This window comes from Notamacropus eugenii, chromosome 4, assembly GCF_028372415.1.
Source record: "Notamacropus eugenii isolate mMacEug1 chromosome 4, mMacEug1.pri_v2, whole genome shotgun sequence".
Taxonomy (NCBI): Eukaryota; Metazoa; Chordata; class Mammalia; order Diprotodontia; family Macropodidae; genus Notamacropus; species Notamacropus eugenii.
The window spans coordinates 205,276,265-205,302,748 of NC_092875.1; the positions used below are offsets into that span (position 1 = coordinate 205,276,265).

The 26,484-nt window shown below is 35.6% G+C and overlaps 1 pseudogene; it reads left to right on the forward strand.

Annotated features, from left to right (window-relative positions):
* Positions 1-305: 305 nt before the first annotated feature.
* Positions 306-24,921, forward strand: LOC140502406 (zinc finger CCCH domain-containing protein 15 pseudogene; annotated as a pseudogene).
* Positions 24,922-26,484: the final 1,563 nt, after the last annotated feature.

Genomic DNA, 26,484 nt, shown 5'->3' on the forward strand with positions numbered 1-26,484 from the left:
ATAAGTATTTATTAGGTGCTTTTTATAAAGTGTAAGGGATGGTCAAGGAAGACTAGCAGCTCTGGTGTGAGTGCTTACTGAGTCCTTTCAGGGTTACTCCTATACCTTTAGGGTCCAGCTATCAACTAGGACCCCAAGAAGCTCTAGCATGCCCAGCAGTCACACCGGCATAAAACCATCTCTACAGACAAGTGAAACCAAGTTGAGGGTAACTGACAGTCCTCAAACCTGTCAGTGTGTTAGGGGGATGTCTACCTCAAGATTATGAAGGAAAGGGCAGATGAGAATAAGTTGTTCCAATGACCATGAAGGAGACCGAAGAAGATGCTGTGGAGTGCTTAGAGTTTGGTCAAGCATCAAAGACTCCAAACTCATTCACTGCATCCCAAACCATTGCCAGTAATCTCAACTCTTCTTTTGTCACTGGATTTCTGATTCTGAAAGAGAGAGTGAGACTGACGACTTTGTGCAATCCTTCCTCACTTAAATCCAATTCACACACAAGTCAAGATATCACCCTGTAATATCAATGGTCAGCTTTAACAATGAAGGATAAACAACTATGTACTGAGCACCTTACCAAGGACTTAACAAATATCTCATTTGATCCTCCAATGATCCTGCGAAGTAAGTGCTATTATGATCCCCATTTTACTGTTGAGAAACCTGAAGGAGACAGACAGTAAGTGACTTATCCAGGGTCACACAGCTAGTAAGTATCTCAGGCCAGATTTTCACAAAGTTCATCCTGACTCCAACCCTCATATAGCAGTTACCCATGCCCATGAAAACAGATCTTGTGAAAAAAATAATCTTAACAAAAGAGGGAAAGGAACCAGAGAAAGACAAAAAGAAATTTGTGAATAGTAAACTGAAGCCCTGGTACCTCAGATACGTCAGGGAGTCAGCTCCTGTTATGTCCCTGAATTTTCAGCACCTCCAGCCTGAAGGTCTGAAAAGCAGACTTCTCTTGGTAAAATGGTTCATTTGGTAGTTTCCGAGATCTTATCTCTACCCTCATTGAAAAGTTCCTTTTCTCTTGTGTGTTTTTTGGAGTCATCTAGATGACTCAATGAATAAAGAACTGGGTCTAGAGTTAGGAAGACCCTGGACAAGGGTCACTTAACCTGTTTGCCTTATAAAAATTGGCAAACCACTCCAGTATCTTTGCCAAATACAAAAAGCCCTGTGGGCAGTATTGACAAATCCACATGCTCACAAAGAGTTAGACACAACTGAATAACTGAAAAACAGCAAATTCTTTGTTATATTCTGACTTGCGAAACTTCTGTAATTGTTTACTGTTTTGCTTAGACAAATGGGTTTACCTGCTGTTGGTGATGGTCCAGCTTTGGTAGACATTGGAAACTGCCAGCCTTGGTGCTCTTGGGTCCTTCTTGTCCCATCCCCTACTGAGGCTGCTACTGATGCCTGTACCACTCTTCTCCTACTCTACATAAAGGTGGATCAGGTTCTATTTCATATCTATCTATGCCACCTATATGCTGCATTTAAATATGCATTTAAATACACGTGTCTTAGAAAAGTAATTGCGCTTATTATATTATTCGGCCTTCCAAACAACCCCATGAGAGAAACAGGTCAGGTATTAGTACTCTCTTTTAATAGATGAGGGAACGGAGGCTCAGCTCCTGAACATGAAGCAGACCAAGTTTTTCCTTCATATCTACTCCAACAAAATGCTGGTTTGCATCAGACCAAAGAAGGATCAAGAAATCTATGAGAAAATATAGTGTCATCTACCACACAAGAATTGCACAGAAAAGTCAGCCAGAAGCTCAAAAGTAACAGAAAGATGGGCTTCTCCAGCTAGAGAAATGCCAACACAACCAGAGAGGAATTTGTGTAGCTAGCATGATTCCATGTCTGGAAATAGTAATAACAAAGGATTGCACTGAGAAAGGCCCAAAGTAATAGGAAAGTCCTGGTGAGGACCTTAGAAACCCCAATCAAGTGTGTCAGGTGGTGGGCATCATGCTAACCAAGTTACCTTGGTGCTAACCAGCATCATGTTATAATGTTATTAGATCAGGTCTCTAAATGGTATGTCCTGACATACCAGAGAAGGCCCGCAAAACTCAACATTCTGAACCTCAAAGATCCTGGTGGAGGTAAAGAGATAATTCATAAGAACTAGACGAATACCTAAAAGAAATGAAGAAGTGTTTTTCAATGGATTAAAAGTATTGAGGAAAGAATGAGAAGATTAAGTACCTTAGAAAGTAACAAACCTTACCCAATACAGGTGCCAAAAAAGAGGGCCAAGATAATTTTGAAAGTTCATGTAGAATTTATTATATATACTGAAAAAGCAAATTATGTGAAAAGGAGATTTAAGTAATTTCACATAGAAATGTTTTTATATTCTGTTGAGTGCATAGAAATTCTCTTTTTTTGGTGGCTAAGTTCAAGATTAAAAAAAGAATTGTCAAAGAAATTGTTAAAGAAATATCTTTAAAAGAAATTAAACTATTTGCCCAAGATCAGGTCAGGTTACTCCAATTTCAGGACTCTCTTTTATAAAATTTTTATTAATCTAATTTATTATGGTTCACGCCTATCAAGGCAAACACATATTCACTGACTGAAACCCAGTTTTTATAGTTAATAACTACAGAAAACCCTTTATTTAAGGGGCCACTGAGAGTCACAGTTATATTTCTGCCTCTTGAATAGCCATCCCCAATTGTTAACAAACGGCCCAATAGATGTGTTGAGAGCTATAGAGTTTTTCAAAGAATTAAAATATGATGTCTTAGAAAGAAAGCTGATTTCTGGTGAATACTCCAGTCATTTCATAGAAGATTGGAACTGGAAAGGACATTAGAATTCTTCCAGCCCAATCTCTCACTTCCAAGTGAGAAAATAGAGGTAGAGAAGTAAATGATTTGCCTAAGAAGACACAGTTAATTAGTATGATAAAACCCCAGATCTCCAATCTTCCAAGTTCTCAGTGGACTTTTCACTCTACCAGAGCTTTCCAACCTGGAGGATCAAACACCTACTAGGGGACTTTGGATTTGGGGCAAGGATTCCATCTTTTTAAATGACTCAGGGTAATAAACTACCTACCAAGTACAGACTGAATAAATGCCATTTCACATATATGCATCACTACTTTTCAAATATATGTACATATATAAACATATATGTATGTATAAGTTGTAATTAATCAAATACAAATTCATTTAAAATATTATTGAATTCATAGGAGTTTTTTATCATCATGTATTTTCTCAGTCAACAAAAATTTATCATACCACCATGATGATGCGTGTATCTGTAAAATTTTTGTTGTTATCAGCGTGTCCTTGGTAGAACTTGTCAGTACGTATGTTTTCCTGGCATAGTACTTAAGAAATCAGTCACAAAGAACAATCAGAATAATTTTTTATTGAGTGTGGTTATTATAATTCATAATCAATGTATTAATATATTATAGTAAATAAAAATATATATAAATAGAAGTAAAATATATGTATATAAGTAGAAAATGAAATATAAATAAAAATATGTATAAAAATAGAATAAAATATATGTATAGAAATAGAAATAAATAATACAAATAGTGACATCATTTGTCTGGATGCTCTTATGTTACTGTGAAACGGACTATGTTAACTACGTGAAGCACTATACAACGGGGATCGTACTATCACCTACTTTGCAGTGTTGTGAGAATCAAGTGAGATATCTGTAATGTACTTAGCCCAGAGCCTGGCACATAATAGGTTCTATATAAATAGTTCTTGTTCCTTCCTATGTGCAAAGTATTACGCTAAGTGCGGGGATACAAAAAAAAAAAAAAAAGGCAGTCCTTTCCCTCAGGGAGCTTATAGTCTTCTTAAAAGCACACAACATGGATACAGATCATTAAAGCAATTTCGATAGTATGCTAAACAGCTAGTGACATCAGATAAGAGCTGCGTTTTGGAAGACGTTAGGGATTTTCTGAGGCAGAAATAAGGAGGTTGTGCATTACAGACATGGGAAATCCTTGGTCAAAGGTACAGATATGGACTATCTTGTATAAGGAGCAGTTAGCAAGTCAGTTTAATTAGAATATACTTGTAAATTGATGGAATATTGAAGGTGAGGGAAAGGAGAGGAACATGGATAACTTCACAGCAGTGAACCAAGGTGACTGGAAGGATAGTGATACCATGAACAAAAATGGTGACATTTAGAGAAGAACAATACATCATCTTGATTTGTAGCTGTTTCCCACCCACTCTCTCTGTTATAGGAATCAGCACACAATATTGGAGTAGGGGGCCAGAGAAGAACTGGTGACATGTAGCTTTGGGAGCAGGTAGTGGAGAGCTCCACACTCGAAGCTGAGGAGAGGAACAGGAGGACCACACAATGGTTCCTTGCTGAGGATGTCTGCCAAGTCCACTTACCCAGTAGGTTAATGATGGATTAACTGAAGCCGAAAGTGATCTGAAACTCTTGCCAATTAAGTAACATAGCTTTTATTTTGCTTGACAAAAATGCAAAACAACACCTTGGAGTCAATAGAGCCCATAAGCAGAAATTGGTTAAAGAAAACAAATAGCCTCTAAAGTTCCCCTAGAAGGTAATGATTGGGTGGGATGGCTAATCAGGCGCTCCTCTTCTGATTGGGCATTCACACTCCAAATACCTCATGGCAATTTTATGATATGGCTAGGTCCAGTTCCCTTGTTTCCCCAACTCACACATCTCCTTCACTGCTCTTTCAACCATGAGCCATGTGGTGATTTTATTTCTCCAAAAAGCATGCTGTTCATCTGAGTCTTCCCAGTTTTCTCTGATCCTTTTTTTCATTATTTCTTATATAATACAATAGTATTTCATTCTACTTATCTACCATAATTATTCAGTCATTTCCCAGTTGATGAGGTCCTCCCCCCTTAGTTTTCAAGTGTTTTCCCCCAACAAAAAGAACTGCTATAAATGTTTTTTGTATATATGTATCATTTCCTCTTTTTTGAGTATACTTAGTTCCTGAGATGGGCAAGGAAGGTATAGAAAATATTCACGCACACATGGGATTGTCTCTCCGTTCCTCATGCATCTCACCTCCACCCCCACCAACACATAGATCCACTCTGAGGCACTCTGTTCTCTCTTCTAAGAAAGGAAAATCTACAAGAAGAGTCCATTTTTCTGAATTGCTTTAATTTTCCTTAACTCCTCTTCACAGATATGTTTTCAGAGAAATATAATGAATCTAATTTTGCATATAGTGAGTTGATTTGCTTATGGTTCATCCAGGCAGAGATTTCTGGCAAAGAGTTGGCAGTAGGAGACAGAAATTCCCAAAAGAGGCAAGGGCAGAATATAGGATGATAGATTCATAAAGGTCCTCTATTCCTGCCCTTTCACTTGATAGATGATGAAACTAAGGCCTAGGGAGCTAGGTCCAAGGTCATACATGTAAAAAAAATGGAAGAGGTAGGATTTGAACCCTAATACTATGACTCCAAATCTATCTGTCTTTTACTGTATCGTGCTGTTTCTCATGGATGGATACATAATCTGACTAAAGATGATACTTAACCCATGGACCTAACAGCGATCCATTGAAAAATATGACCACCCTTCTGATTTTTCTATTATAGTTTCTCACTCACAATAGGTGAAATCATTTGGAAGAAGACTGACACTGAGGTTGATAATTGTATTCTGATAGTCAATTCCACCACAGCAACTAAATAAAAAATTTGTGGTAAAACAAAGGAAAAACTGATTACTTACAAAATCTTCTGCCCAATGAAGTCATCTATTATAAATATAATCTCTTCCAAACAGCTGTGTCTGCAAGTCATCTTCTGGCAACAATTTTCTCAGAAAGTACTGTCCTATTGAAATTTCCTTTTTCATAAACTTTCATTAGAAGATATTCAAAAGGCCACAAGAGTATTATTCAAAATTCTCAAAATAGTATTCTTTTTGGCTCATTTTCAATTCTACATGAAAATGAGAAAAAACATAAAAGAAAAGTAGTATTTTCACTACATTTAATTAACTTACATATAACTTCTGCATTCTCATTGATTAATGAGTTTAGGTTCTTGCCAGATCCCCCTCCCATCACTGACCATCCACAAGCATTAGTATTCTCTCCCCAAATCATTCCTACAGCAATTTGCTTGATCTTTCCTTGCCCTTATTATTATCTACCTTAGATTATACTTACCCCTATACAGTCCAATTCCCTCACTAGATAGCAGTCTCCTTGAGGATAGGAACTATTTCATTATTTTCTTTGCATAGAGCAGCTAGATGGCACAGGGGAAAGAGTGCTAGGTATGGAATCAGGAAGATTTATCTTTGTGAGTTCAAATCTGGCCTCACATATTTACTGGCGGTGTGACCTTGGGCAAGTCATTTAACCCTCTTTGCCTGAGTTCATCATCTGTAAAATGACCTGGAGGAGGAAATGGCAAACCACTCCATTATCTTTCCAAGAAAACCTCAATTAGGGTTACAAAGAGTCCCACAAGACTGAAACAACCAAACAATAGCACCTGGTAAGCACTTTATGTTTGGACATTAATTGAATTAATTTGAATGGAACAGAACACTGAATACAAAGTTATAACACTAAGTAGTACTGGAAAAGAAAAGTCCTGAAAATCATCAGTATCTCTAGAACGTTACTGAATGCTAAGCTTAGTCTGGTGCATTGCCACAAGTCAAACTGTAAGAAATTAATCGCTTATCTCTCCTATATATTATTAGCACTATCTAGAGCTTTGTAATGGCTCTACCAACCTGAGTTATACAGCAAAAAGCCAATCAGAAAAGTTTCTGAAATTCAAAGCTGCTTGACATACCAGTGATCCTTTGTGAGTGAACTCTAGCTTACGCTAAATGCATGTAGCTACCAGAAACCAAACAGCTTAAGGTCAACCCACAGGAGCTACAGACTCAAGACCTTACTTGAGACTTTCTAAACATCCTGGCTTATCATGTCTACAAAAGTCTTCTCCCTTAACCCACCAGCTCCCTATCCAAAAACCTCTAGAAACTTTATTATGTCACCCCTACTCCACTCCTCTTTGAGCAGCTGAGAATTCTCCCTCTCAGCTCCCTTGCAGGATCTTCTTTCCCCTGAAAAACTTTTCTCAGACAATAAAGCTTTGCAATCTATGATCAGATTATGTTTCATTTCAGGTCCCTTTATGGGCCTTGAGAGGGTATCTTTCATTAATATTACCTAAAGAATACTATAAGATCCTTACTAAAAATGCAGTGTTTTATGCTCCAGATTTATTCCATTCTTAAACCACCAAAATTTACCTCTTGTATCCCATTCCTCCTATCAATTTATTGTTACTCTTCAAGGTTAGCTAAATATTTAGTAACTGAATCTCTTACTGCTAAAGTGAAAAACTAAACTATTATCAGAACCAGAGAGATGACCAATCCATAGAATTCAGAGCCCATCTTTTCTAATTTTCTGCATATTCACTAGGCGCTTTCTCACCTGCTCAACTTTGTTTAGACTTTGTGGGTTGATTCTGAGAGCAGAGATCTCTTTGGCATCATTACGAACATCTCTGCCTTTAAACAGGTGTTACTCTAAGACATAACTGGTGATCAGTTTGGACAGTCAAGTGTTTATGTGCAATAACAAGTTATTTTTATTACGTTAAAACACTCAGAGTTCTCTCTACGTGTGGTCTTTTTTAAGATTGTTTGGGGCATTTTCAACATGAGAAAGAATTTCAGCCTTTCCTCTCCCTCTTCCCTCTTGGGGAATGTTACTATTTATGAAAATATGTTGATAAAACAATTTCAGGAGATCAGATGGCTTCTCAATTTCCCTTCTGGAAATATAACTTACGCTAATGAGATTATAACAACATTGTACTCAGTGGGTGTGCAATGAATGTTACTTGAATGAATGACTCAACATAATAACATTTCAATCAAATTTTATTTCATGACTGTAACTTCTTTCTCCATCAAATCTATGATTTTTGGAAGGCAAAAGTGGAGAACATCAAGCAACTTAAGAAGTTTTTCAAATGATTCAAGAGTGTTCAACAAGAAGTTGAATATCTTGGCATTTAACAGTAAAAGAGCAGTTTTTAAACATTTCTCTAATAGTCCTTTGCTCCAATTCCTGTTTTATAAAATTATTGTAATAATATTTATTCACAACCAGACTCATCTTTGTAAGATAAAGTGCTAATTTATAAAATGAACATTTTGAAACCTGATTAAATGATGCTGTTCATTACCCAGTATTGTCTTAGGCTAAGAGTTCTGTTTGTTCAATGGCCCCAGACACCTTTTAATATAACTTAATTGTATCTCCATAGGTCTAATCCAAGTAATCATCAAGGTACATCATACAAGGAATGCCAACAAAAGAACCAACCCCAGGCATTAAAATTACAAAACATACAGTCTCTCCTCCTTTCTTCTTATCCTTTTTCAACAATGCGTATTATCCTTTCTCATCTTCCCTAGGCTCAAAATAACAATAAAAACTGCCATTTCCATAATCAGACGATAAGCATTTATTAAGTGCCTGTTATGTGCCAGGCATTGTACTAAGTGCTAGAGACACAAAAAGAAGCAAAAGACAGTGGCTGACCTCAAGAAGTTTGTAATTTAATGAGACAATATGAATATATACATATTCATATACACATATATATATATACACATACGTACATACACGAAACAAACTATATACAGGATGGATGGGAAATAATTAAATTAACAGAAGAAGACACTAGAATTAAGAGGAGATGGGGAAGGCTAACTATAAAAAAATTGGATTTTATTTGGGAATTCAAGAAGCCAGGGAAATCAGAATTGAGGTGGGAGAGCATTCCAAGTATGGAAGACAGCCAGAAAAAAATGCCCAGACTGCCTCAGTCCCAGAACAGCCAGGAGACCAGGGTCACTGGATAGAAAAGTATGTGGGAAGACTGGAAGAGTAAGAGTGGACTAGGTTGTGAAGGACTTTGAATGCCAACAGAGCATTTTGTAATAGGTCCTGGAGAAAATACGGAGCCACTGGAGTTTAACTAAGTAGGGAAGGGTGACATGATGGGATCCGTGCTTTAGGAAAATCATTTTAGTGTCAGAATGGAGGATGGATTGGAATGAGGAGAAACCTGAGGTAAGCAGACTATTGCCATAAACCATATGTGACATAATGAAGGCTTACCACTGGGCCAGGGGTGGGGAACAGGGTGAGAAATAGTGAAGAGTCAAGGATAACACTTAGATTTTAAGGTCTCTTTTCAAGGTATCCAATAATGACTCAATGGAGTTTTCTTCATTTGTATATAGCTATCTCTTCTGCATCATGGGAGTTAGGAAGACTGCATGATCCTTCCCTCTCCCACCCACTCCCAGCAATCTGGAAAATCTAAGTAAAAATTTTTGGTCCTTGGCTCTCTTTTCGTACCAGAGAAGAAGTCTTAATTTTTTATTTTTCTTTTATGGGATGTTAAAATATCTTACTGTAAAATTTGGGTTGCGTATTTGGTCATAGGCCTGGTGTCATCTGCTAGCCTTCACCAGTTGTGTATGGTTTCTGCAAAAAGTCCCAAAAAATTCCTGAAAATTCCCATTTAATTTCTTATGTCAACCTCATGATATATCAATTTCATTTTGGGGAAAGTCACAGTGTGGAAGGGATAGACCATTGATCTATGTGTTGAAACAGTCTCAGAATTTAATAGATTCGCAAAGCTGGAAGAGAACTGAGAAATCATTATGCCTGTTCACCTAGCTCTAATCATAACCAAATAAACCATACCTAAATGACAAGAACCTCATTCTAGGTTTCCAATTTTGAATTTTTTTATTAAAGTTATTTTTCTAATTTTTTAAAAATTTATTATTTATTTGTTTTAAGGTTTCAACATTCATTTCCACCAAAGTATTCAACAAGAGTTTCAGATTTTCTCCCCATATCTGCCCTCTCCACTCAAAACACCATGCATTCTGATTACTACTTCCACCAATGTGTCCTCCCTTCTAACATGCCTCCCTTCCTTTATCCTTATCTTCTCTCTTTTCCTGTAGGGCAAGATGATTTTCTATACCCCATCACCTATATTTCTTATTTCCCAGTTGTACTCCAAAACAATTCTCAACATTTGTTCCTAAAACTTTGAGTCCCATCTTCTCTTCCTTCCTTCCTCCCTCCCCACCCATCCCCACTGAGAAGGTAAGCAATTCAATATAGGCCATATGTGTGTAGTTTTGCAAATTACTTCCACAAAAGTCATGTTCTGAAAGACTAACTATATTTCCCTCCATCCTATCCTGCCCCCCATTTCTTCTATTCTCTCTTTTGATCTTGTCCCTCCCCAAGAGTGTTTACTTCTAATTGCTCCCTTCTCCCATTTGCCCTCCCATTCTTCATCACCCCCACTCTGCTTATCCCCTTCAACCCTACTTTCCTGTAGTGTAAGACAGATTTCCATACCAAATTGAGTGTGCATGTTATTCCTTCATTGAGCCAAATGTGATGAGAGTAAGCTTCACTTTTTCCCTCTCACCTTCCCCCTATTTCTCTCCATTGAAAAAGCTTTTTCTATGAGAGATAATTTGCTCCATTCCATTTCTCCCTTTCACCTCCCAATATATTCCTCTCACCCCTAAATTTTATTTTTTTGATATTATCCTTTCCTATTCAACTCACTCTGTACTCTCTCTCTCTTTCTCTCTCTTTGTCTCTCTCTCTATATATATGTGTGTGTGTATGTGTATATATGTATGTGTGTATAATCCCTCCAACTACGCAGATACTGAGAAAAGTCTCAAGAGTTACAAATATTATCTTTCTATGTAGGAATGTAAACAGTTCAGCTTTAGTAAGTCCCCTGTAATTTCTCTTTCCTATTTACCTTTTCATGCTTTTCTTGATTCTTGTGTTTAAAACTCAAATTTTCTTTTCAGCTCTGGTCTTTTCATCAAGAATGCTTGAAAGTCCTCTATTTCATTGAAAGACAATTTTTTCCCCTGAAGTATTATACTCAGTTTTGCTGGGTAGGTGATTCTTGGTTTGAATCTTAGTTCCTTTGACTTCTGGAATATCATATTCCAAGAACTTCTATCCCTCAATGTAGAAGCTGCTAGATCTTGTATTATCCTGATTGTATTTCCACAATACTCAAATTGTTTCTTTCTAGCTGCTTGCAATATTTTCTCCTTGACCTGGGAACTCTGGAATTTGGCTACAATATTCCTAGGAGTTTCTAGTTTTGGATCTCTTTCAGGGAGTGATTGGTGGATTCTTTCAATACTTATTTTGCCCTCTAGTTCTAGAATATCAAGACAGTTTTCCTTAATAATTTCTTGAAAGATGATGTCTAGGTTGTTTTTTTGATCATGGCTTTCAAGTAGTCCCATAATTTTTAAATTGTCTCTCCTGGATCTATTTTCCAGGTCAGTTGTTTTTCCAATGACATATTTCACAGTCTTCCATTTTTTTCATTCTTTTGGTTTTGTTTTGTTATTTTTCAGTTTCTCATAAAGTCATTAGCTTCCATCTGTTCCATTCTAATTTTTAAAGAACTATTTTCTTCAGTGAGACTTTGAACCTCCTTTTCCATTTAGCTAATTCTACTTTTTAAAGCATACTTCTCCCATTGGCTTTTTGGACCTCTTATGACAATTGAGTTAGCCTATTTTTAAAGGTGTTATTTTCTTCAGAATTTTTTGGGGTCTCCTTTAGGAAGGTGTTGACTCACTTTTCATGCTTTTCTTGAATCTCTCTCATGTCTCTTCCCAAGTTTTCCCCCACCTCTCTTACTTGATTTTCAAAATCCTTTTTGAGTTCTTCTGTGGCCTGGGACCATTGCATACTTATTTTGGATGTTTTGGATGCAGAAGCCTTGACTTTTATGTCTTTCCCTGGTGGTAAACATTGTTCTTCCTCATCCAAAAGAATGAGAGAGAATACCTGTTCACTAAGAAAATAACCTTCTATAGTCTTATTTTTTTCCATTTTTTGGGCATTTTCCCAACCAGTCATTTGACTTTTGGATCCTTTGTCAAGAGTAGGATACACTGTGAGGACCTGTAAGTTCTCAGTTCCTCCAAGGTAGCACAATCAAGGAAGAGTTTGCAGCCCATGCAGCCTTGGGTCTGAGATTCAGATCAGCTGCTCAATTCCCCCAGGGGTTTTAAGCTGAGATTTCGACAATGGATGCTGGTTGATGCCTTCTCCTGTGTGGCCCACAACTGTCACCATGCCTGTGGCCTGTTGCTGCTGCTGCTACTGTTGCTGTCACTGCCACTGCCTGGGCCTGAGGATAGGGGAGGACTCTTCTCCCTTGTCACGGAAGTGGAAAAGCCTTGTCACTGATGTCTAAAATTTCTTTGTTGCCTGTAGGTTGAAGAATCTGTGAACTTCCACTGCTGCTGCTGGGGATTCCACACCCTCTGCCTGGGCTCTGCTCTTCCTGGTGCCACACAACCAAGGCTGGGCTCTGCTCTGTGTCAGTGCAACAGACCTTTCCCATTGACCTTCCAGTTCACCCTGAGCTGGAAATTTCCTCCACTCTGTAGTTCTGTGGCTTCTACAGCTCTAGAATTTGTTGAAAGTCTTTCTTTACAGGTATTTTATGGGCTATGGGGGAAGAGCTAGAGTATGTGCATCTTTCAACTCTGCCATCTTGGCTCCATCCCCTATTTTTCTAATTTTTAAATTGGGAAAAGTTATACAACCATCCATCAGGGCTATAGTAGTGGACCACAAAGATACCTTACAAATATGAGATTCTGTGAACTCTATTATTCATGTGAAGTGATTCTAAATGTTTTTGTAAGTGTCTAAGACCCCTTATATCTTCAAGGTTTCTATGGTCCTATTAGCATTTGCAAACAAATAGTTTTTGACATACTTCTAAACCTAAATCAATTTATATTTAATCATAAAATGTCACTAAATAAACCAGGTCCTCCCTCTCCTTTGCAAAAAAATAAAAGTCTATATTAGACAAGATCAGTTTAAAAATAATAATAGCTAAAGTATTACAGAGTGTTTTAGATTATGGTTGAATAATGCCCCCTTGAGTTCTTTTAAAGAAATCTCTAGAGATAATTCAGTCACATACCTAAAATAACTTGATCAGTACTAGGAAAAATATTACTCAATTCCTAAAGCTGTCAGCACAGTCTCAATAAGACTAATCTGTCAAGGACATAGGAAAAAATTTTAATAGTAGATTTAGCTTGTCCAACTAAGACTGTCACCCATTGGAGGATATCTAGTTATTTGATTTATTAATATTATAGCAGAAAATTAAACCTGTATGTTAGTGTCAGCAAGATTTCTACTTCTTGGCAGACATGTCTATTTGAAGTGTCATGCTTGTGAGAAATTTAATCCTTTCCAATTTGTTTTCAATGCCTATTCATTAAAAAAAAAAGAAAAGAAAATGACAGAAGAATGGAATATTCTCCTTTTGGGAAATGACTTTTAAGTATTTTTTTAAAAATCTCTATGATATACAGCCAAAATATGGACACATTTTTGTCTTCTCTCTTTATCTTTGCTTTTCAATTAGGAAATTGAAAAATGAAAGTCAAACATCTCTTTACATATTTCCAGTAATGATATGAGAAATGCACATTAAAGAAACCCTGAGGTTTCACCCTACTCTCTACAAATAAGTAAAGATAAAAACACTGAAAATAATTAATGTTTTCAGGTTAAAGAGAGATAGAAATACTAGTAGATTGTTGGTGGAGCTATGTATCAGTGGAACCATTTTGGAAAGAAATTTGGAATTTTTCAAATAAATAATTAAAATGTCCATGCCCTTTAACCCAGAAATCTCATTATTAAGCATATTCCTCAAAGAAGCCATTAATAAGAAGAAAATCCCTGCATAAAACAAAATATTTATAGCAGCAGTTTTTGTTATAGCAAAGATTTGATAACAAAGTAAATGACCATTATTGGAGAATGGCAAAGCAAATCATAATACATGAACTGTAGCAGTATATTATTGTGTTGTAAGAAATGATGAACATGAATACTTGGAAAGATCTACATGGACTGATGCAAAATGAAGTAAGAAGAACCAAGATAACAATGTACACAATGAATATAATAATGTAAGAGGAAAGAACAAGCATTAAAATTTTTGCAAAGAGAGAGAAAGATAAACAGGGAAAAAATACACTGGAGGGAAATACACAGTAATTACAAATGTCCATGTGAATACAATGAATTCACCCACAAAACAGGAGCAGAGGACAGGATGGTTTAGAAACAAGAATCCAACAATATGTTGTTTACCAGAGACACACTTGAAATAGAAAGGTACACACTAGTCAAAGTAAAGGCCTGGAGCAGAATCCATTATGCTTCAGCTGAAGCAAAAAAGGCAGGGTTAGCAAACATGATCTCAGGCAAAGCAAAAGCAAAAATAGACCTAGTTAAAAGAGATAATCAGAAGAAACTACATTTTGATAAAAGATACCATTAATAATAAAGTAATATCAAAACATTTTACAGCCAAGTTTCCCTGATAGAGGCATAATTTCTCAAATAAATGGAAAACAGTAAAATTTAAAAAAAAAAAAACAAGAACCATTCCTCAATTGATAAGTTTTCAAGTGATATAAATGGGCAGTTTTTAGAAGAAGAAATTAAAGCTATCTATAGTCATATGAAAAAATACTTGAAATCAATATTGATCAGAGAAATCAAATCAACACAACTCTGAGGTACTATCTCACACCTATCAGATTAACTAACATGACAAAAAAGGAAAATGACAAATGGAATACTAACGCACTATTGGTAGAATTGTGAATTGATCCACACATTCTGTAGTACAATTTGAAACTATGCCCAAAGGGCTATAAAACTGTACATACTCTTTGACCCAGTAATACCACTACTAGATCTGTATCCAAAAGATAAACAAAAAAGGAAAAAAGACTTTTATGTACAAAAATATTTTATCAGATTTTTTTTGATGTCAAAGAACTGGAAATTGAGGGGATGCCCATCAGTTGGAGAATGGCTGAATAAGTCATGATTGTGATATAATACTATCATGATATAAGAAATGATGAGGGGGATGGTTTCAGGAAAACCTGGGAAGACCTATATGAATTGATGTAAAAGGAAGTGAGAAGAACCAGATCATTGTACATAATAATAGCAATATTGTAATGATAATCAACTATGAAAGACAATTACTTTGATAAAGACAGTAATTCAAGACAATTGCAAAGGACTCCTGATGAAAATGCTATCCACCTCCAGAGACAGAATTGATGAACTTTGAGTATAAATTGAAGTATAACTTTCTCACTTTTATTTTTCTTGGGTTTTTGTGACATGACAAATATGGAAATGTTTTATGTGATTTCACATGTATAATTGATATCATATTACTTGACTTCTCAGTGAGTGAGGGAAGACCTAAAAGAAAAGAAAGAAGTTGCAACTCAATTTAAAAAAAAATAAGAATGTCTAAAATAAAAGCTATTTATAAGTCTCAAAGGGAGAGATATGAAAAACCACCCCTATCTCAGATAAGAGGTTTACAAGTATTAGAAATTACACACATTTTTAGAACTTTTCTATATATTGATGAGTTATGCTGATTTTTCCTGTTCTTTTTCATTTTTCTCTTTAAAAAATGTTATTTGCTATATGTGATAGCTCTCTGGGAGTGGCTTGGGGGAGATCCTGGGAGAAAAGATGGTGATCTAAAAAAGATACCAATAAGAACTAATTTTAAAGAAATGAAGGTGTTGAAATTGATAGTCTCTAAGGTCCTATCCAGGTCTGATATTGTGTTTGTGTATATGAAATTGAGGAGAAATGGACAAATGTAAAATGAAAGAAAACATTTTAAGAGGATATTGCATTTTTCAAGTATATTGCATGAAATTAGTTATTTCCTCATGCAAAACTGGCAAAGGAGTTATATAGGCTCATGGATATAGAGGCAAAAGAGACATTAGAGGCTTTCTATTCCAACTCCCTCATTTGCTTTTAATAAGCTTTCATTGCTGATTTTTCTGGATTAGTTGTTTTTTTAGTGGGGGAGTTTGCATCATTGCATCACTGGAGCTTCCCCCAAAGAATTTTCCCCTTCCCTTGCCAGAGATAAAGCATATAACAAATATTATTTTTGCAGACAAAATGATAAAAACGGAAAATAAAAGGGGGGAATTAGTATAACTAATCAATCCATTGGAAAAGTCTAAAATTTTGTTCAAAGCACAGCTTTTGAGGACCTTCACACCACTACAAAGGATTACAGTTAGAGATTCTTTGCTTATTATTTCTTTTGAGCCAAGTTTGTTATAATTTATAATTCTGCACTTTTCATTGAACTCAATTCAATAGTATATATTGTATATCCAGTAAAAGGAAGAGAAAATTCAAAGATCCATATGTGAGACTACTCTGAAAAATACTAAAACAAATGTGACCAGTGACTAGCAGAAACCTAACCCTGTTTATGATTTCATACATCCTAATTCAGTATTTGTGGTCACTTTATTGGAGCTTAACTATCTTGAATGATGAGAATTACTGTACTGTCATTTTTATCATACCGGCAGTGCCCAACCATGACTTCTGAATATTCCTTCAGCTACTTACATTGTTCTTTATTTTCTTAAGTAGCACATGCTCTTGGATTTTGTGACCATTTTATAGAAATACCACTGATTTTTAAAGCTTTATTTTGTATCCTGAAATAGCTGAAGCTATTATCTCAATTCATATTTTTACTGATTTCTTTTGATTTTCAGAGTAAATATCATAGTTTCTGCAAATAGGGGTAATTTTATCTCCTCTCTGTCTTTATGCTTTTAATTTTTTTCTCTTATCTTACAGCTATTGCAAACATTCCAGACCTACATCAAATAAAAGTGGCAAAAATAGGCATCTTCGCTCTATTTTTATATTTATTAGGAAAGGTTCTAGTGTATTCCTATTATATATCATGATTACTTTTGATTTTAGGGTGTGTATGTGTATGTGTGTGTGTCTGTGTGTGTGTGTGTGTGTGTGTGCAAAGTATGCTTATACTTTGCAAGATTTTTAATTCAAGTGATTCATTTCAGTTCCAGTAAAGAAGATACCCCTTCCAGGTTAACCTGATCACTTTAGATCAGCTTTGGACATCCAATTTGGTCATAATGAATGATTTCTTGGATGAGTTGCTATAGTCTGACAAAACTTTATTTCAAATTTTTAATTGATACTCATTAATGACATTTATCTACAATTCTCCTTCTTTGCTTTATCTTCCCTCTGTTAGGTACTAGGAATATCTTTGTCTCACTAAAGAAATCTGACAGTGATCTCTTTTTCATTTTTTGAGGATAATTTATCTAGTATGGCTATCATCTTTTTATTTATATGTTTTATAGAATCCTTCTGTAAATCCATCAGGACCAGAAGTCTTTTTTTGCTTTTGTTTTTTGGAGTGAGGGAAGAGGAGTCCCTTTAAATAATTTTATTTCCTTTTCAAAAACTGTATTATTTGAGATCTCTATTTGGTTTTCTGTCAGTTTGAGTAGTCTACATTTTTGAAGTTATTCCTCTGTTTCTTTTTTCTTCAATTTTGTTAGCACAACAAGTTCTGATTTTTCTATACATTTCTTCTAGTTTTATTTTTATTTTGCCTTGTTCATTTACTACTTTTAAAATTTGTCTTTCAGCCCTTTTCTCTTTCACGAGACTGGGTAAAGATATATCAAGTTTATTAGTCTTTTCAAAGAAATAGTTTTTAATTTTATGTATTATTTCTTTACTTTTTGTTTCCTGTTTATTTCTCACATATTTTTAATATCGCATCCTTTATTCTTATTTTATATTTGTTTACATATTGGTGTTCTAATTTTTTAAATGCAAGTTCAATTCATAAATTCTTTTTCTGTTTTGCTTATGTATATTTGCTAACGTATGTCTGCATTAGCAGCATTCTAGAAATTTAAGTATGTTAGTTCATCATTTCCACTTTCTTTCTCATAATTTCTAATTGTGTGTTTTTTCCTTGATTTACTCATTATTTAGCATGTCATTTGAGTACATGCCCTTTATTTGTTTTCCCTACAATAATTAGTAATTTTATTGCATAATGTTTGTAAAGGACATATTTAATATTTCTGCCTTTTTATATTTGTTGGCAAAATCTCTGTGCCCTAATACATGATCAATGTCTACAAAAGTATGATGTGATGGTAAGTAGAATTATAGATATGTATGTATACATATATAAATATATCCATTAGCAGTTCCATTTAAAAGACAGCATAAGTCTCTTGTTTGTGAAGAAATTGACCAGAAAATCCTTGACTATATATTTTTTCTTTTGTTTAGCTTTGTTAGACTTTTCAAAAGCTGAAAAAGAAATATTGAAATCTCTTATAAATTTTATCTCTTTATGTCTTCTTGTAGGTAATGTTTTCCTATGAATTTAGATACTATAGCATTTGTAGGATATAAATTTAATATTGCTATTGATTTGTTGTTTATGGTTCCTTCCAGCATATTGTAGGTTTCCTTGTTTATATCTTTTTTATGTTTTGAATGTTTGTTTTTACTTTGTCTGCTATGATTCTAACTCCTGCTGATTTGGATTCATCTAATATATAGTCATTTTTTCCAGCTCCTCATTTTTATTATGTATATATCTTTGCTTTTGTATGTATGTTTACTGTGAGAAACAGATTGTGGGGTTTTGTTTTCTTAACCAATCTGTCCACAATTTTTTCATCTTGTTAGATCATTTAAGATATTCACATTTAGAGTTATGAGATTAAGGGTTATATTATCCTCCATTTGTCTCTAATATTGGGGGAAGGGTTTCCTCCAAATTAGAATTGTTCTTCCTTCTGCTGTAAACATAGTACTATGTCTTAACTTATTTTAACTTAATCTACTTTCAGGATGCCTTATTCATACCAACACTTTTCCTCACATCTTCAAGCCCCACTCCTTTCATTTGTTATTCCTATCCCTTGTTTTGGAATTTTGCAAAAATTGTTGGCTCCTTATTCTTTTTTTCTTTTATCTACTTAGTTAATTCTTACCCTGTAGTTTTCCTCTCAGTTAAATAGCAAACAAAAACTTCCACTTCTCTCTGATTCAACTTGTTTTGTTCATTAGTTATTTTATTTTCCATGCCTTTTTAAGAAAAAATATTTCTTTCCCTCAATTGCTTCAGTTGTGTATCTTCTTTTTCTATCCATTTGAAACTATTATTCTTTAAGTCTTTGTTCTTGTACATATTTAGTCTTTTGTCACAATATTCATGATGAAATTAAAGATTCACAGGTATCTCTTTGGAGTTCCCTCTTCTAAACAATCTGTATGTCAAAAATTAAATAACTCTCAAGGAGCAGCCCCTCTTTTCTGTTGTGTTTCAGTTTTAAGAATATTAATTGATGGTGGTAATGGATACACTATTGACCCACTGCAGAAAATTCCCCGTATCCTTGATTGTGCAATTTATCAGTAGCTTTGTCTTTGCCATAATCATTTTTCCCATTTGCCTTGAAATTTTCTACCCATGTCCATACTCTTTTATTCTTCTGGGCAAAATTTGCCTCAATGAGCTTTGATTCTTTTTCTCTTGAGGCAGGATGAATGACCTCTAAGTACCAGAATCCCTGCAGATTATGCCCACTGTAAGGAGCATTCATCAGTGGTACTTCTTGCCACCACTGAAATAAGGTTAACTTAAAAATTGCCTTCCTCTTGTTCAAACAAGGTCTTAGAAGCCCATAAAAGCATATAAGTCCTCATTTGATTCCAGAAATTGAGCCTCTTTCAATCTGTGCATTTCCTAAAGTCATATAAATTAACATTGATTGGTGGGTGACAGAAAGCTTGCAATCAAGAAGATAAAGTCAAAAGAATCCTAATCAATGTGATGACACATCATGAGTGCAGAAGACTAATGATAAGTCAGACTTCCTACCTCCAAGGAGGCACAGAATGAGATATGGACAAGATATAGAGAACAAGACCATGGTCATTGACGGGAGGTGGGGAGAGATGGGACAGCAGGCAAGGATGTGGATGGGTAGTGATAATGACGCAAAATGTTTCAAAAAGAGACAGAGAAGTGCCAATGAAACCTTTGAAAACACACAAGGAATAGCAAAAGGAAGTTAAGAAGGAAACCTGGACACTCAGGGTACTATAGAATTAAATTAAACTTAATATTGTTTTTAACTACACGTATGGGGCAGAGGGTTGAGGGGAGATGCATTTAGGATGAATGCCTGAATCAGATCAATGACCCACAGAGGAGATTTATGCTGGAGGTGACAGAGCTGGTTTTTTTAAATTCTTTTCAAAATAGTATTATTGATTTTTTTTATTGTTTTTGCACCACCATTATTTCTCAATAACACCCATATAGAACTCTCCCTCGTAACAATGTAAAATGAAAATAGTTAAGTAAAGCAGAGTAACTGAGGTCAAAATCTAACAGTGCACATAGTATTCTTTCCACTTAGTCCACTGCATCTGCACTGAGAAGAGGAAGGAGTGTTTGTTTCATCATCACTTTTTTCTGGAACCAAGTCTCATTATATCTAAATTGAATCCCAGTGTGTTTTATTGTACTCTTCATTTGCATTGTGATCATTGAGAATGTTTTTTTGTTTCTGTTTTCTTCATGCTACATCAATTTATATTCATAGCCCCTTGTTTCTCTGATGTTCTTATATTCATTCTTTCTTGTGGCATAATAATGTTCCATTATTATCATATACTTCAGTTTGTTCAGCCCTCTCACAAGCAACAAGATCCACCTTGTTTTCAATTTTTTTGCTACCATAAAAATGCTACTATAGATATTTGAGTATATAGGAACTTTCCTTTTTTTTTCTTTTCAACTTACATGGGGCAAACCCAGCAGAGAAAACACCAAGTCAAAGAATACAGACGAATATCACTTTTCAGACTGTTATCAAGAGTGGTTGGATCAATTCACAGAATCTCTTCAGTGAGATCCCCAAAAGGTTAAAAGATCCAATGAAAGCCATCAATACAATGAGTAGATCCCTTATAGAGGCTTCTTGGGAGAACATAAAAAAATGATGCAAAATGAAAAGGTGCGGGTAGGTAGTGAGCAGATAATGGATAGGCAGTAATAGAACATCCTATAGATTAAATGACAAATTTCTTGAAGGCAGATACAATTTTGCTTATTTTTAAAAAAGCACCCATGTGGCTAACGCAAATTACTTACACCTATTCCAGTGGATTTGAGGTATTCTGAACAACTGGGGTGTGGAAAGAAGACATAGTACATGGATAATTATACTAGGCAAGCAGTAAAGTGGACAAGAGAAGGAACAAAGTGAACAAGGAAAATTATTGAAGGAGCTCATGGGATGAAGGAAGGCCTTACACAGAAGGTGGTAATTGAGCTGAGTCATATTTAATAAGAAAAGGATTCTGAAAGGGGAAAATGAGGACAGAATTCACTTTAGGCTTTCAAACTGACTTGTACAAATAGAAAGGAGTAGATAATAGAATGCTGAATTTGGAGGATACCCAATAGATGATTTTTGCCAGAAGACAGAGACCAGAAAGGGAGCAATATTATAAATAAGATTAGAGACAGATTTGGAGGGTGTAATATCCCAGAAGAAGCAGTTTGCATTTTGTCTGAGAAGCAATATTAGAATCACACATTTTTTTTTAAGTCACCTAAACTGTAGGAAGATTATTTTGGCAACTATGTGAAAGATAAATTAGAGAAGGGAAAGATAAGATTCAGAGGTCTCAGTCATGTGGCTATTGCAATGGTCTAAGCTTGAGGTTGGGATTGGCTTTACAATGGTGGTGGTCTTATAAGTGGATGAAAGAAAGCATATATTAGTGTTGTGGAGCAAGATTCAACAGGGTTTGGCAAGAGTGGTTAGAGATGAGAAATGATTCAAGATTACAAACTTTAAGTAAGTGAAAGCAATCTAGGAATCATTAGAGTATCATCCTTGACTTTTGGGACTCCACTTTGATTTTGTAATAAGTATATATACTCCAAGCACATAATTATGGAAATAACCTGATTTGTCATCATGATAATCAGGTGCTTTTAATGAGCACCTATAATGTGACCAAATGATTCTTTATAAATAAAGATGGTAAAATATGTTTATCATGAACTATTTGCTAAACATTTGATAATTACCTTGAATTAATGTATTGGTGTATTAATACATATAACCTCATCCAATGATTATGTCAGCCAAAAGCTGATTGCCATTATAAACAAGCCTCATTGAATATATGCTACCAGTACCAACTGCAACAGAATGATCTGAAACTGTACTAGAGAGTAAGTTTAAGCTCAAGCAAAAAAAAAAGGCATGAGCCTCCACTTTCTGACCCATGGTTCTTCTTCACCATAGATAAAAGTAGTTATGATCTAGTATCCAGTCATCACTGCCCATCACAACTAAGTCTGTCTATCCTGATAGAACTCATGACCCATCTCACCTGTGGACATCTGCTCTGCATTTGTTGCTGTATATCCTGGAAGTGGTAAGATTATTTATGATGCTTTGAGTGAGATGTTGGGCTGGGTGTTTCCTATATTATATCTCAAGGAAATTAAGTTTTTGGTGATTTACAAAGTGTGGTATAAAAATCAGAGTAAAAGTTTTCCCTAAGGAAAATAACCAAGAATGAATTCATTGGTTGGAGTAAATTAAAGTAAATTTATTAGCCAGATCATTGAGTTTCTTGCCTTTCCTTAAAGAGGATACTTTGTTTCAGCTACTCTTTTTTACAAAGTACATGTCAGAGTATTTGTACTCAATCAGTTAATAAAAGAATCCTAAGTAATCTCAACTAAGACAGAGAGATGAGTGGAGGACTGGGAATCATATGGAGGTTTTTGGGGATATGTTTTATTCAAGGTACCTATGGGACACATAGAAGGAAATATCCAATAAGAAGTTGTTAATATAGAATTGAAGATAAAGAGAGAAAGTAGGTCTGGTTATATAGAATTGAGAGTTATCTCTATAGAGCTAATTATTGAACACTTAGAAGTTGCTGATAAGATCATCAAAATAGAGAAAGTAGAGAAGGAAAAGGAAAGGACCCTGGACAGTGTTTTAGAGAATACCCAAGCTAAGGAGTAGGTTTATCAATGATCAAGCAGAACAGACTGAAAGAATGAAATTACTATTATGAACAGCAGTGAGATGCCAACTGAGATTAAACAACAAGAATTTGTAATGGCCTCTATGGGCAAAGTTAATGATGTCCTTAAAAAATATTCAGAAGCTCAGAAACAGTAACAGGAAGTGGTGACTTTGACAAAGGGTGAACAGTATCTCCTTCAGCCATATCTGATGGCTTTATTTCAGTCTTCATTCTTTCTGACCTTTCCAAAACTATCAAAGTTTTTGACTGCTCCCTCATAAAATTCAATTATACATTTTAGGAATCACCTTCCACACTAAGTGGTAGGGTGATGGCAGTCTTCTTCCCTTTCCCTATTCCCCTCCAGTTGGGCCCAAGCAGTGTAATGCCCTGAGCCTGGGCTCCGGCCCCCTAAAAAACAGGCTCCAGCTGCAGGGCAACAAGAAGGCAGAGCAGAAAGAGGAGAAAATCATTGAGAACAAAACTTTTGGTTTGAAGAATAAGACAGGGACAAGCAACAGAAGTCCATCAAGGCTGTGATTCATCAAGGTAAATTTGGTCAACAAAATCCATGACAGGCTGCACAAAACAAAGGTGATAAAACAATTGAAAATGACAAGAAGAAAGAACTACAGGAGCTAAATAAACTATTCAAGCCAATAGTTGTTGCTCAAAAAATAAGTAAAGGTGCAGATCTCAAATCAGTAGTATATGCATTTTTCAAGCAAGGGAAATGTACTAAAGGAGATAAATGTAAGTTTTCTCATGATTTTTCTACGGAAAAAAATCTGAAAAATGAAGCATTTATATAGTTGCAAGAGATGAAGAATTTGAAAAAGATACCATGGATAACTGGGATGAGAAAAAGTTGCAAGAAGTAGTGAAGAAAGGGCAGAGCCAAGATGGCAGAGTAGAAAGACATACATGTGCTGGCTCTCCCCACACAGCCCATAAAATACCTGTAGAGAGGGACTCTCAACAAATTTTGGAGCAGTAGAAGTGGAGAACAACAGAGTGGAGGAGATTTCCAGCCCAGGGTGACCTGAAAGGCCCATGGGAAATGTTGGTTGCACCAGACACAGATCTGAGCCCAGCCCAGCCTTGGCCACGAGCAGCAGGCTCAGGAACAGCCCTTGGGGGCAGAATCTCTGGTTGCAGTAGCAGCAGTTCGCAGATCCCTCAACCCACAGGAGCCAAAGGACAATGACAGGGTTTTTTCAGCTGTCGGAGAAAGGAGAAGGGCCTTTCCATAGCTCCGGCCTTAGGCAGTGGCCACAGAGGCCACATCGAGCAGGTGGCAGCAGTTCCCACAGCAACCCCTACAGCAGCCCACATGCATTGTTGGATCGTAAAACCCCTGGGGTCACTGAGCAGTCCATTCTTAGCTCAGCCCTGTGTAGAGGCCCTGAGGGAGCTGATCTTTATCTCACACTGAATGGTGAAGTATTTGAATTTTGTCCTGAGTTGGTTGATGATGATGATGATGATGATGAAGAAGAAGAAGAAGAAGAAGAAGATGATGATGATGATACTCAGTTCACTCAAGGAACAGGTGGTGACAAGATTGAAGAACTAATAAGAGTAAATTACACAGATTTGAGCCAGTATATTCCAAAGGATGTGGAAAGACTGGTATTACTGTGGCCAGTCTTAAAAGATTCAGTATATATTCTTCAGTAGAGAAGGATGATAGTAAATTGAGTGAAGGTTCAGGAAGTGGGGCAGAAAATGGAGGACAAAGTGATGTGGAAGAAAATGGTGAAGAAGAATAAGAAAATGGAGTTGTTGGTGCTTTCGTGTTGATGAAAATCTTTTTACTAGAGAGGATTTGGATGAACTAGGAGAAGCATTAAATGCATTTGATTTAGAGGATGGCAACAAGCAAGTCAGATTTTAAAAAATTGTCACCTCAACATAAATTGAAATTGACTACATTAATTTTTTTTCCTGTCTAGAATTCTTTTTTTTTTTTTGCAATTTAAATTTATTTCTGTCTAAAATTCTTAAACAGGATGTTTATGTTTTCTCACACTGATTTTGAGAGGGCACTGTTTCTTCCAACAACAACAAAGGAAATATTTACTCATATCACCTCTATTCTGACCTTGACTATAAGTCTTAATAATTTCCAAGTAAGTCATAAGTAATCTGAAATACAGTGGTGATTACTGAAAAGATTTTGTAAATAAAGTAGGAAATATAACTGCTTTTTTTTCCAACTCATGAATTTCATTAGGCATGTGTTATTACCAAGTATGCAAACATATTGAAAATAGCCCACATGTAAGCTGCACCTTTTTAAAGAGTGGTTTGATTTCCTTTGTATTTAAAAAAAATAAGAGCATTGTACTTCATAAATAGACTACTTATACAGATTCAGTGTTGAATTTCTTTGGAGAAATAATCAGAAGGACATTAAAGATGCACGTTCTTTAAACTGGAATGTCCTCTGCAAACTGTTTTAAATTTTCCCTCTGCCTTTTTTTGCCAACAAAGTTGTAGGTAAAGACCATCAAACATTAAAATTAAAATAAAGACATTTTAAAGAATAGCAGCATGACAGCTAAATTGTGCAGTGGATAAAGCATCAGCTTAGAATCAGGAAGACTCATTTCATGAGTTCAAATCTAGCCTTAGACACTAGCTGTGTAACCTTGGGCAAGTCACTTAACTCTATTTGCCTCAGTTTCCTCATCTGTAAAATAGGCTGAACATAGAAGTGAAAATAACAAACTACTCCAATATGTTTGCCAAGAAAGCCCCAAAATGGGGTCACAGAGAGTTGGGCATGACTGAAATGACTCAACAACAGCAACAAAAGCCTGGCATAGTGAATGGAGTTAGCCACGAAGGCCTGGGTTTAAGGTCCCAACTCTGATACATACTAGCTATGCGACTTTAGGCAAGTCATTTAACCTCTAAGACTATACACTGTAAAGAAAGTGATGATGTTCATTGGTAAAATGAGTTTCCTTGCCCAGAAGACTCAAAACAGTGATTTAGAGCATGGAGAACTGAGCTTGGTGTCAGAAAGATTGGAGTGTAAATTCTGGCTCTACTACTTTATTAGTAATGCCATCCTGAGAAAGTCACATAATCTCATCTGCCTAAACCCATTTCCTTTTTACTCATCTGTCAAATGAGAAAGTTGAACTAAATGACTTCTAAGGTCACAACCATATCTAAATCTGTGACCCTATGAGTTTCCTATGCTAATGAAATTACAGGTACAGAACCTGTCCCTATATGCCAAGTACAGTGCTAGGTACCACAGAGACAAAAGCAAAAGTAGAAGGTTTTGCACTTCTAAATATATTCTTTTCCCTTGGTTTTCA